At 35.5% G+C, this 13,995-nt stretch overlaps 1 long non-coding RNA gene across 1 annotated transcript; it reads left to right on the top strand.

Annotated features, from left to right (window-relative positions):
* Window positions 1–1,361: 1,361 nt before the first annotated feature.
* LOC117132955 lies at window positions 1,362–11,351 on the top strand. The gene is made up of 2 exons (XR_004456723.1): window positions 1,362–5,821; window positions 5,943–11,351. It is a non-coding gene; the product is annotated as an uncharacterized LOC117132955 (long non-coding RNA).
* Window positions 11,352–13,995: the final 2,644 nt, after the last annotated feature.

Raw genomic sequence — 13,995 nt, 5'->3', positions numbered from 1 at the left:
AACAAGTCTATACTAAATTCTAAATTAAATCTAATGGTAATAAGAAAGAGTCCCCGGCAACGGCGCCAAATTTGATATCACTCAAATTACCCTAAAGAGTGTTACTCACATCAAAAGAGGTTCAGATGTAGTACTTAGGGATCGAATCCACAGAGACTCTAGGATTACTCAACAGACTTAAATAATTAGAAATGAAGATATACTAAAAGGTTTAATAGTTTTAAAAGCATTAAATGATAAATCGAAAACAACACTGATTCAATAGATTGAATTGAAGTGGTTTCAAGATTGGGAAAGCAGTTAGATTCAGGCAATTCTCAGGTATAAAATGTATGCACTTAGTTTAGACTAAGGGGTTTTATGGTTCTTGAACTAAACATTGATTTAACTAGATAGGTTATCTTCGTTAGATCTCGGATCTCAACTGTGATATTTTGATCTCGAGAGAGTGTCGATCGATGTGACTTGATGTACATCGACCGATACACCTTTGTAACGATCGACCGACAGAACGATAGTTGCGTCGATCGATGGTTATTCTAGCGAGCTTTGCGAACGGGTTTATTGTTGGGGTCAAAATCGGTCACGACGGAATCAATGCATGAAAGTCCGTAAAAATCAGCATGAACGTTTTTACGAAAAAGTAATCTTCGTAAAGATATCTTTACAAAGAGCCTTGCGGTAAAATCTTGTTCAAATCTCAATCGAACCACTAAATACCGATTGTCCGAAGGAAACAGACATGTATCCAATTCGGCCGCGGACAAGCTCGAGTTCGGCAATCGGACCACGGACAAGCCAAGCTCGATCGATACGCAGCGACCAAGCATGCACACAGCTCGGTCGCTACGTAGCGACCGAGCTCGAGCCAAGCTCGGTCGCTACGTAGCGACCGAGCGTCCGTCCCGCTCGGTCGCTACGTAGCTACCGAGCTCGAGCCAAGCTCGGTTGCTATGTAGCGACCGAGCGTCCGTCTCGCTCGGTCGCTACGTAGCGACCGAGCGTGCGTTCTGTTCGGTCGTTACGTAGCGATCGAACTCTTCCAAAACGTCGATACAATACCAATTCATGCATTCTCGTCTATCCTACGATGCTATCTCCCGAAGACCGTAGTGAACTCAGTTCATGTCTTCCGACCATTCTAAGACATCAATCAAACTTTGCGGTAAAAACCGCGGAAAGTTCGTTCTTTATCGAAAGAAGTCGTAATAAACGTTTCGAGTCGGAAGACGGCCCAAAGGGACCTAAGACACAACTCGAGGTCCGACTTACGATTTCTTAACCAAAAGCCCATAAACCGTATGACGGTTTACGATTGGCGCGCAAGGAAGGATAAATGTCAAGTTTCCGCGGATAAATACGAAATTTTGAGGATAAATACGAAGATCGGAAAAAATGGAATATCTCCATTTTATGCTATGACGGCTTAAGGGCAGAAGAGTAAAAGCGTAAACCGACCTTGGAGCTAGTATATAAGGAATCCTAGGCGAGAGGCATGGGAAGAACTTTTTAGACTCGGAATTCTCTGCACTTAGAAACTTTAGGCTTTATTCTCGACAAGTTCGGTTTCTATGACTGGCACTGAATTACTAGACGAACACGCCCAAGCAGTTCGATCTCTTGGCCAGCTCTATCAATTGAACTACGTTCGGCTTGATCCTCGAAAGGGGTACGTAGGCAGCCTTTAACAAGGTTCAGTCCGAAATCAATCAAAAACCTTTTATGTATCTTTTCGTCTTTTGTTATCGAGCTGCGACTCAACTAGGTTTGAGCTTTTAGGCCGCTAGAACTAAGTAACTCGCTGACAGCCTTTGCGGCCAAAGCTCTCATGATCTCTTGTAATGATCGCAACGCTCTTACGCGGACTCGAAATAAGATCTACTATTTTCTCTAAACTCGTTTGTTATCTTTTCATGATTTCCGCATATATTCGGTAACTTGTCGTTGGCTCTCGCAGAGATCCGGGACCTCCGGGAAATTAGAGTTTTCCTAGTTTCCTTATTCAAACGGAAATCGACAATGCGAATTTTGCTTCCACATTTAACTTGTTCACTAACCTTCTCAGACCAACTGTCGTTACGCCTGAGTTAGTTAGATCACGCAAATGGGTTCAGGTATTGAGGGGAAACGGTTAGTTTGCTCAATGAATCCTAAGATCTAAAATGAAGGTGATCAATCTTAATTTTAGCATTAATTTCATAAGCAATGAAAGAACAATCAAAACACCTTTTTAATAGTCATATTAGCAGTATACTATTTCAACCATGGTGAGAAACCTAAATCTAACAATTGGTTTACTCAAACATATTCATGAGAGACAAAGTCATGATAGTGTGAAATAAACTCAAATGAAACATAGAACACAAATAGATAGAGTAATAGAAATAAAGGAGTTCAAGATCTTCTCTGTTTTGCAGTCTCAAATCTATCTCTCCATTCCTAAGCTCTCCTAATGGTAGCCAAAATGCTCATTCTCCAAAACTAGGTCTTTTGCAAGTGTCTCCCTAGAAATGATCCAAAACCCTAGTACATATAACCTAACAGGCGGCTAGAGACTTAAGTTGTAAATAATAGATCTTATGGGAAATGAAATCTTTTAATTTGCGATTTCATCTGTGTGACTGGGTATCGATCGATGCACATATATGTATGTCGATCGATAGTAAGTGATTATGATCGACCGATATTGCTCTTCAAGAGTCGATCGATTTTCCTTGCGTAAAAGCATTCCAAAATGTCCAAAAAGTATCATTTCCTTCCATCAGGTGAATAAACATGTATTTGCTTTGAAAAGACTCTAAACCATGATTAATACATCTTAAACCCTTATATACCATGTATAAAAACGGGTGAAAATCATGGTATATCAGAAACCCCGAATGGTTTAGATATTGAAGATCCAGATCCATATTTCGTAGAGTTCCTATTCAAATTTAGCGAGGAAGATCTTCGTTCTACTAATTCGACTCCCTTGTCAATAGCAGGATTGGAGGAAGTAGATAAAACCCCATACTTTTTTCTCTTACTACTCCTTAACTGCATAAATGATCCCTCACTCCTATTAGCTTTAATAGCTGAAGTCATAAGTTTCTCTTTGCCCTTTCTTTCCATTACCCCTGATTCAAATGCAGCGTTGAGGTCAAAATCATACACTGTTCTTTTCCCTTTATCTAATTGACTGGTAAATAAAGGAGGAGACTCCAGTCGCATCATCGTATTCCCTGTGATTGGATCCTTCTCTGCTTCAGCTACAAACGACCTTATCCGATCAATACGAACTAACAGGTCCCCTTCATTTGCCATCAAAAGATACCTTCTCAGCTCCTCTAGTACTTCAAGGGAAATTTTTCTTCTACATGTGACACTATATACACCAACCTGCTCTTCATTTAGAACTCCAAAAAGAGGATCTTATTTATCAATAAACTTGTCAGCAGGTACACTCTGTTTCATCAACCCATGTCTTCTTTCAGAAGCCAACTCTCTTCTTTTTCTAACCAGCAAAGGAAAAACTTCTTTAGCGTGATTAAACCTCTGATAGTAATAACATCGTTTCTGGATCCTCTCGTAGCTGAAATATATAGTTGAAGAACCCCTTTCTGGCAGATTAACCACTCTTGACTTCTTAAGAGGTCTCGAAACATTAAACCTAATAAGAACCCTAACATAATCTTGGCTTGGCGGCTTATCAAGATCAAACGCCACAACTTTCACTTCACCTAAGAGTTCTCCAAAAGCCGTGATCGCTTCTTTTGTACAGTAATTAACATGGATATTTCGGATTTGGACACATATCAGAATAAACTGAAGGAAATCCGGAGGAGTGATTTCAACCCATTGATCGATAGCTAAGGCCCAATCGTTATAGGTGTGCACCCCTTTCTCTAAGATTTCGAGCAAATCATGCTCATGATCAAAAATAAACTGAAAGTGCTCCTTTGACAAGGCCACTCCTCTAACTTTCCCAAGCTTCTGCCACTTCCTAGGCATATCAAGGATAAGACTAGACATCTCCTGACAATCTGGATTTAAAATCCTTCCAATTAAACTCTTCGAGATCCTCTCGAAAGACTTAAACTGAGGCAGCAGGTCCATCATATCAAACGGCTCATCCTTTTCCTGTAAAGACAGCTACATCATCGCTTTATCCATAGCATACGACATCTTGAAAACCGGATGAAGATCTGATAATCAGAAAGAACACCACAGTCAACAAGATGATAAAACCCTAAAAAGATAGAAGATTGATCGGAATATTTAACTTCTTGTGAAAGGATAATATAGAAATAAGATACCGAGTAATCCAAAGCTCCACTCCCCAAAGAGATATGCTTTACGAAAGAGAGAGAGAGAGAGAAACAAAGGCCAAACAAGGGAAACTTTTAATTTTTTTTTTGAGAAACTCCTTCTCTAACTATCTTATTAAACATATAATGCTCGATAGTTTTTTTTGGGTAACATATAGCTGTATGTTAGATATTTCTGTTTAGCATATATATATATTAGTCTTTTTCAATATTTTTTTAGTATGTAACTGAATTTAAACAGAACCGACAACAACTGGATTTATTAATAATACTTATAAACCATACACTAAATATGGAAAAAAAATGAATATTTATTTAGCCAAACACACACAGTTTATTTATAGAAAATCCAATATTATTTCATATGGTCATATAGCTGATCCAACACACACCCAATAAAAATATAATATGATCCACAAATACAATATAGGTTTGTTGGTAATAAATTAAAATAATGCAATTGCAACCATTAAATTGTTTTGTTTCTAAAGGTTTATATTATATATACTAGTGAGAAAACATCTGTGGGGGTCAAGTTCTAGTGCTACATAAAAATTATAGATTTCATATATATATATATATATATATGATAAGTTAACATAAGAGAATACATCTGTTAATCATGAATCATAGACAAATGTCAACATCAAATATAAGGGTATATGCCTGCACATGCTTACGGACCGTCCACTTATTGATGATACTTTTAACAAACAATAGTTCTTCAATATTAGTAAAAAACTATTTTTTTTTAAACGGAGTAAATTAATAATTGATATTTGATTAATTTTGAACTCCCATAAATGTCTGATATGGAATTTGTATAAGTGAAAATTCTTCCTAAATAGATTTATAATAAAAAATACATTAAGAAAAATAAAAACCAAACTAAATATGAAAACTTCTAGTAGTTTTCACCAAAATAGAAAAGGAAAACATGGAAAAAGAATGAAAAAATCAGTTTCGTGGATCACACCTCTCAAGCGACACTTTAGGCGAAAAAATTACCGTCAAAACTCTTCTTCACCATTCCATCTCCGGCGGGTTTGGCCGTCGGGTTTTCTTGTTTTTTTTCATTTTTGTTACTATTTCTTTAGTTACCTAACGAATTCATGTTGAATTGGACATCAAATTTTTTTATTTGGGGAAAACCAAATCGTGTTTTGTTGCCGCCTCGCCAACTACCGTCATCCTGGATTCTTCACAAGCGCATATCTATTGTGGCATTGGTCGGATATATATCATCCTTAATTCGGACAATCCTGAAGAATTGGATGAGAAGAGTAGTGGCCATCCTTCGAGTGTTTGGCTTGTGTCTCTTCTCTAAGGAGTGTACTTCTCCTGTGTGGGAATTTCTGGTTCAGAATTACAGTATTGACGGCCTTTCTTTGCACATGATGCAAGTTTGTATAATCTTTCAAGGATCTCGATTTGAGCAAACACAAAATCATCAAAAACCGCCATGGCCAGGGGATTTCAATAGATTGATGCTATTTCTACACTCGGGTTTGACGGTATGATCTGTAATAATTGGATTATATATGGGTATCAAGATCGGGACTGTATGTCAAGTGATATTCCCTTTGCTTAATTGTCATATATTCTTCCAAAACCTCATGGATTTTATTGATACAGTGAAAGAGATGATTGGATGGAAGAAAATAGAATTCAAAACAAGAAGTCTGCAGTTGCTTTTGCAACAAAACAAGAAGAAGATATGGCTTTATAGGTTTTAGAACAAAATAATCTCAATGTCATGATAGTTTCAACAAAACATGTTACCTCCTGCAGTGGGAGTGTATGGGACGGATTGCGATGTAACAGGTGGATCGCATCCAATGATCTTCTTAAAAAAAGACAGCTACTCACAAGAATTGAGAGTAATAAGAAAGATCCCACAAGACCAAGAACAAAGTGGAAGAAAACTAGTGAGTCAGCCTGTCCTACGAATGTGTTAGGAAGCATCTTGTTACTGTTTTCTCTATTAAAAGTTCTCCTTAACAACATGTTCGTTGTAATTTATAATCCATGTAACCAGTTAGATTGACATGAAAGCAATAAAGTTAAGATGTTATAAAAAAAGGAAAACATGTAATCATTGGATGTTTTCTATGTCCTTGGAAGATGCAGAAGATATCAATCATCATTCACAGAAAACAGGGTAAATGGAAGCGAATTGGTTCGGCAAGAACCCATCCTTAAGAGCACAAACAGATCCACCTTCTACACTCTGTTGATCCTCTTGGGGCTTTCGTTATGTTCTTGTAAAAAATAGAGGGTAGAGAAAGTGACTTTACCATCATTAACACAGAGCGAGGAAGAAGAGTGGAGGGATAGAAGAGTAATTTGGCCATGGTAGAAGAAGAGAGAATGGGTTAAGCGACGAAGAAGAGAATTGAGGGATTAGGGTTAGTCAGGGGAAATAGTATTTCGTTTTTTTTTGTGTTAAAAATATACAAATTAATATTTAATTTTTAGCTTAACCAATTATTAAGTTTTTATAGGGGTAATTTGGTATTAATATTATTCTAAATCCTAATTTCCCAAAGTCTAATGGTTAAGTTCTAATGAGACAAACTCAAGTTGAATGTGTCATTTTTATCCAATTTTCTCTTATAATAATCCTACTAGATGATAACCCGCGCGCATGTGTGGGGTGAGTGTCTTATACTAATGTTTGTTCATAAACTGGTTTTAACATTTTGCAATACCACAATCTTTATCGATTGTAAAATGACGAATTCAAATGTTGGTCTCTTTATAATCGTTATTGAAGTGTTAATGTATTACAGCTCACTTTTAGGACTTCATAGGCAGAAAAGAAACGAAAATTAAATTTTGCGGCTGACACAAATCACAAAAACTAGATAGACAACATTGATTGTAAAATGACGAAAGAGGATTAGGTTTTTAGTTTTCGATTTGTTTACTGTTGACTCTCCATAAGTGATATCATTTTCTACCTCTATAAAATTGTGCTTTCGTTCTTGTTTAGTTTTACTGATATGATTTTTTTTTCTTTTTTAACTTCTTGTGAATTACATAAGGGTCAATTTAAAAAGATGGACATATATAAAAATTAGTCTCACTCTAGATACATATCTAAGAATCAAAATTTTGAAAACAAAATCAACAGCAAACTCTATTCAGAGGTTAGTGTTCAGATCTAATATACCAAGCGGTTATAGAATATAAGTGCATACTCAAAATATAAATGTATGTCTAGTATACATTCACTAGTTCGGCCTAAAAATCATCTAATATTAAAACAACAAAACAAATTACTTATTTTATTAACATATGCTTTTGATCTTTAGTTACTTAATACTATAATAAAAAGTATATAATACTTTATCATTCTAGTATATGTAAACTATGTAAAAACTATTAATTGTTTGATTTATTAAATGATAAACTAGAAAATTTATAATAAATAGTTCAAATTTCTCATTCTTGCAATTATAATAGCTAGATATGGTATTAGGGAGAAACATATATTAGACGAATGATCAAATCTTTCATTCTTCGAACAAACTCAAAAGGAGGTGATTGAAATTTTGTCATGATATTTCATTAATATCTTTTTAGGAATAAAAATCAAGACTAAAATATTTAATTTATCTGAAATAATATATATAGTGATTCCAATATTAAAAATCACTTCGATTTGAAGAAGTGTATGTATGGGATTATCAAGATCAAATAACATATTAGAAAACATCTATTTAAAAAATAATTTGTATAGATAAAGTTATATACATTAGAGTAAGCACATGAATCAAAACCAATACCTTTTGTTTATTTACAATCATGCTTTGGTAAATAAATCAATACAATTATTTTATTTACTTTATATAATATATAATTAAACTTTAGTGCTATTGACTTATATATAGTATATTTTAATATAAATATTATTTTTTTGACAACGAGCTACCATTTTATTACTCAAACTTGAGGTAGTTTGGGTAGCCAGACCAGAATAGAACAACCAATGAAATATACTCCCTATTGTAGGATCTAGTAGTCTTAGCTAAGAAAATCAGAAATATGGTTTTGAACACGTGGAACATAAGTAATCTTGAAGTCCGGGAAGCATATATGCAGTCTTTATCCTCTCCAATTCTGTTGTAAAGCTTGGCCAGGCAAGAGGCTCCTTGATCATGGCGATCAGCTCATTGCAGTCTGTCCCAAAGCTCTGGCATGTCGAATACTGAAGCACATTCTCCATCGCCCATCGCAGTGCTTCTACTTCCGAATGCAAAGCTGATTCGTGTCGAATGATATTTCGTGTCCTCATAAGTTGGATCTTCCCAGGGCTGTCCATCCAAGCTCATCCACATCCACTAAACTGTGATGTGGATGTCAATGACCCATCAAGCATGCAAATATTACCCAAGCTTATGACTTGGGACTCCTCAATTATGTGATCTTGTATCATTGATGGCACCGTCTCGTTTGCGTTGAACCATGCTTGACATTAACTCTCTGTATAGCGAACTAACTTTAATGGATCTCTGTCTATACCCCTGAAGAGTTTGTCATTTCGGGCCTTCCAAATATACCATATTATCCAGGGATAAGGATCCATGTCTAGTTCTGGTTCGACAGTGTTGTTCTTCCTCCAGAAAAGAAATCCATATTAGTGTAGATACTTGGTAGCGGGAAAATATCTTGACTTGTTGGAGTCACTGAAAGGGACCAAACTTGTATTGATGGAGGGCATTCAAATATGGCATGAGTTACAGATTCTTCTTGTTCTCCACATCCTGGACAATAGTCATCGCACCTCATATTAGGCCGTATTAGGTTCCTTGTTACTGCCACATGACAAGTTATCATTTTTCATATAAGATGGCATATTTTTTTAGGCGCTTTAATTTTCCAAGCAAAGGGTTGAAGCTTAGGAATACTTGGCTCCAGCACTTCCTTTTCTTACTCTGCCTTTAATAGGTTATAAGATACCCAATATCCTGACTTAACTGTCTACTGGTCATTCCTAGTGTAGTTCCAGCAAAATGTATCCCGACGATGAGTTGAGCTTATGGCCAAACTCCTTATGAGGGGGATATCCTCAGAGCAAACATAATTCTCCAGTAAGCCAATATCCCACTCGTTTGATACCTGATTAATAAAGTCATTGACTCATGTTTGGATGCAAAACCGGGGCTAAAGGAGTAGCCGGTCTTGTCGGTGTTGTAGGGACCCACGGGTCCTCCCACACCTTGACTTCGTAACCAGAATGTATTTTCTGTCTGATTCCCAATAGCAATACCGTTCGTGCTGCAGATATGCTAGTCCACACATAGGATGAGCTACTAGCAGAATTCACTTGTAAAGGCGAGCTCAGCTATAATATCTTGCCTTCAAAACTTGGGCCACCAACGAATCTGGGTGTTGCAAAAGTCGCCATAGTTGTTTTTCTAATAATGCCAGGTTGAACTCATGTATCATACAGAAACCAATCCCACACTCCTCTCTTGGTAATATTTATTAGTGATATTTTTTACTCATATGATTTTATTAACATTTGTATATTTGATGTAACAAAAAAAATTAAACCGTTAATCACAAAATTTTTAATGTGAAATTTATCAATAAAAATCTTGAAATTAAAATATTAAGTTATTCTCAATAATTTTTCAATGCAAAATTTTAAATTAACATATATATAAAAATATATATATTTATATATAGTATATAATTTAATTTAAGAATTGAGAATATTCTTTTGTGGGCTACTAATTAATTTGATAGTTAGTTTAATAAAATATAAAATATATATTTATATAAGCCAATTTATTTTTCTAATTTACATTTTAGTAATGATTTCATAATTCTCACCAAGATTAATATATAGAGAATTAGTCATCACAATACTCTTCAATTATTTATTAAAAATCCTACTATATATTAATTGAGAAGTCACTTTAGTGATTTTTTCTTACGTGTCAATCATAAGTGAGCTCTTACAAAATTGTTATAATTTGATTGGGCGATGATTTTTAATTTTTGTTTATTTATTTAGATCTAAAAAGAAAGGTAATTTTATAACCAATTAATATCACTTGCCAAATAATTTACATAATATTATAAATAATAATTTTTGGTAAATAATTGTTTAAATTATAGAAAGATAAATAAATTCATCATTTTTATATTTATAAATACATAAAATAAAAAACGACAAACAGTTTTTATAAATCAATATAAATCATTTATCAAATTTATAAAATGTATGTATATTTTAAATTATTATAAGAGTTTGTATGTCATCTATGAGAGTTAATAAATTAGTTTATAAAATTCAATTTAAAATCTCATCCTACTATCCTACTATATATTAATTGAGTAGCTTTATAAATAATTTATAAAATTCATACAAGCTTTATACATCATTTATAAAAATTATAAATACATTTATAAAATTGTTTATCTTAGCTTATCATATGTTTTAAATTATGATAAGAGGTTTTAAGTCATTTATACAAGCTTATAAATTAATTTATAAAATCTATTTTGAAATTTCATTTTATATTAAATTAGAAATCACTTAATTAATTTTTTGTTAGGTGTCGATCATATAGAGAGTTTGAGAAATAATATTATAATTTGATTTGTTAATGATTTTCAATTAATTTTATTTTATGAGTAAAAAAATCAGTTCTAGAACGAGTTTATCATTATCCAAACAATCTAAATATATTGCAAAATAATTTATGGTAATTAAATATTTGATTTATATAATATATATAATGCTTCATAAAACAATTTCTCGGAATCAAGTATTTCTATTATATATAATGCTTCATAAAACAATTTTTAGTCAAATCCGTACTTGTCAAGTATTTGTAAACTATATAAAATATTTCGAAATTTTCAGTATTATATACCTTCAAAACTTAAGCAATTTTATTTAAAACTGCATCATGAATATTATACATAACTAATTTTAGTAAAATTATCAATACAAAATATCAAAAAGTATTTAAAATAGTCATATTTATCAATTTTAAAAAAATAATCATTCTTAGAAAAATATTTTTTTTTAACGTCAAAAGACTATTCTATTACTCAAACTTGAGGTGGTCTGGGTAACCAAACCGGAATACAACAACCAATAAAATGTAACTCCCTATGGAAGGATCTAGCAGTCTTAGCTAAAGAGTCTGAAATTTGATTGCGCGCTTGTGGAACATAAGTGATGTTGAAATCCGGGAAGCATATCTGTAGCGTCTCTATCCTCTCTAATTTCGTCGCAAAGCTTGGCCAAGCCTGAGGTTCTTTTATCATTACAATCAGCTCTTTACAGTCTGTCCCGAAGCTCTGGCATGTTGAATGTTGAAGCATATTCTCCATCGCCCATCGCAGTGCTTCTACTTCTGAATGCAAGGCTGATTCGCGTCGAGTGAAATTTCTTGTCCCCATAAGTTGAATATTCCCACCACTGTCCATCAAGACCCATCCGCATCCACTAAGTGAGTAGAGGATGTCCAAGATCCATTTAACAAGCAAATATTACCCAAGCTTATGACCTGAAGTTCGTCATTATTGTCATCTTGTACCACTAGTTGTACCACTTCATTTGCATCAAACTAGGCTTCGCATTCCCTTTCAGCATGTCGAACTAGCTCCAAAGGATCTCTATATATCCCTCTGAAAAGTTTATCGTTCCTAGCCTTCCAAATATAGCATATTATCCAGGGATAAGGATATTTGTCTTGTTCTGGCTAGATAATGCTATTTTTCCTCCAGAACAGGTAGTCCATATTTGTGTAGATACTCGGTACAGGGAATATATTTGAGCTTGTTAGAGTTGACTAAACTTGGAGAATTGGCGGACAATCGAAAATAGCATGGGTTACAGTCTCATCTAGTTTTCCACATCTTGGGCAGTACTTGTCACACCTCATATTGCGTCTTGTTAATTTCTTCGTTACTGCCACATGACCAGTTAACAATTGCCATATAAGATGATATATTTTTTTAGTCACCTTTAACTTCCAAGTATATAATTTAATTTAAGATATGAGAATATTCTTTTGTAGCTACTAATTAATTTGATAGTTATTTTTTTTTTGATGTCGAAAGGCCATTCTAATACTCAAACTTAAGGTGGTCTGAGTAACCAAACCGGAATAGAAAAACCAATAAAAGATAACTCCATATGGAAGGATCTTGCAGTCTTAGCTAAAAGATCTGAAATCTGATTGCGCGCCCGTGGAACATGAATGATGTTGAAGTCCGGGAAGCATATATGTAATGTCTCTATCCTCTCAGAAAACTTCCCCACGTAGCGACCGGTCCGCGAACGAGCCGGTCGCTACGTAACGACCAACCAAGCCATTCGGTCGGTCGCTACATAGTGACTGACCCGCGAACGAGTCGGTAACTACATAGCAAACAAGTTGATTGCTATGTAGCGACCGACCAAGCCATTTGGTCGGTCATTACGTAGCGACCGACCAAGCCATTCGATCAGTCGCTAAGTAGCGACTGACCCGCGAACGAGTGAGTCGCTATGTAGTGACCGACCAAGCCATTCGGTCAGTCGCTACGTAGCGACTGACCCGCGAACGAGTCGGTCCCTACATAGCGACCGACCTGCGAACGAGTTAGTCACTACGTAGCGACCGACCAAGCCATTCGGTCGGTCGCTACGTAACGACTGACCCGCGAATGAGTCAGTCGCTACGTAGCGACCGATCCAGCGCTGACCAGGTTGCTACGTAGCTACCGAACAGTCTCGGACATCGATCAACGGGTACGACCCAAATACGTGCATTCTCGTATGTTCCTCAATGCTAGCTCCCATGTACCACAGCCATATCATTTCTCACATCATTCCAATAAAGTTACTGTTGAAACTTTACGATAAAAACCGCGAAAACGTTTTTTTTTGAAAAGAAAATCGTAACAAACATTTCATGTCGAAAGACGCCTCAACGAGGTCTACAAAACGACTACAAGCCCACTTACGATTCTTTAAGAATGAGCTCGTAGATACTATGACGGTTTATGTTTTTATTATAAAAAAATATATAAGTTTCCGCAGCAAAAATGTTAAATCTCAGCACTTAGAAACTTTGAGGCATTATTCTCGACATGCTCTGTTTCTATGTCTGGCACCCGATTACTAGACGAACACACACAAGCAGTTCGTTCTCTTGGTTCACTCTTGAACTACGTTCGGCTTGATCCTCGAAAGGGATACCTAGGAAGCCGTTTATAAGGTTCAGTCCGAAATCAATCAAAACCATTTTCATATATTTTCCGTATTCTGTCATCGAGATGCGACTCAACTAGGTTTAAGGTTTTAGGTTGCTAGAACTAGGTAATTCGTTGACAGCTCTTGCGGGAAGCTTTTATAATCTCTTGTAATGATCGCAACGCTCTTACGCAGATTCGAAATAAGATCTACCTTTTCTATAAATTCGTTTTGTTATCTTTTCATATTTTCCGCATTTATTCGGTCACTTGTCGTTGGCTCTCGTAGAGAATCCGGGACCTCAGGGAAAGTTAGGGTTTCCTGACTTTCCTCCGATTACGGAAATCGACGGTGTGAATTTCGGTTCCCACAATACACTAGACACTTCGGCTAGTTCTTCCGCGAGCAACTTTGCAGCCAGCCTGGCACCGAGAACCTTGTCGTTTATAGTCGAGTGGACGCGGGCCTGATGAAAGTCAC

Source organism: Brassica rapa, chromosome A03, assembly GCF_000309985.2.
Source record: "Brassica rapa cultivar Chiifu-401-42 chromosome A03, CAAS_Brap_v3.01, whole genome shotgun sequence".
Lineage (NCBI taxonomy): Eukaryota > Viridiplantae > Streptophyta > Magnoliopsida > Brassicales > Brassicaceae > Brassica > Brassica rapa.
Note: the sequence above shows the minus strand (reverse complement) of the source record. Positions and strands in the feature narration are given on the sequence as shown.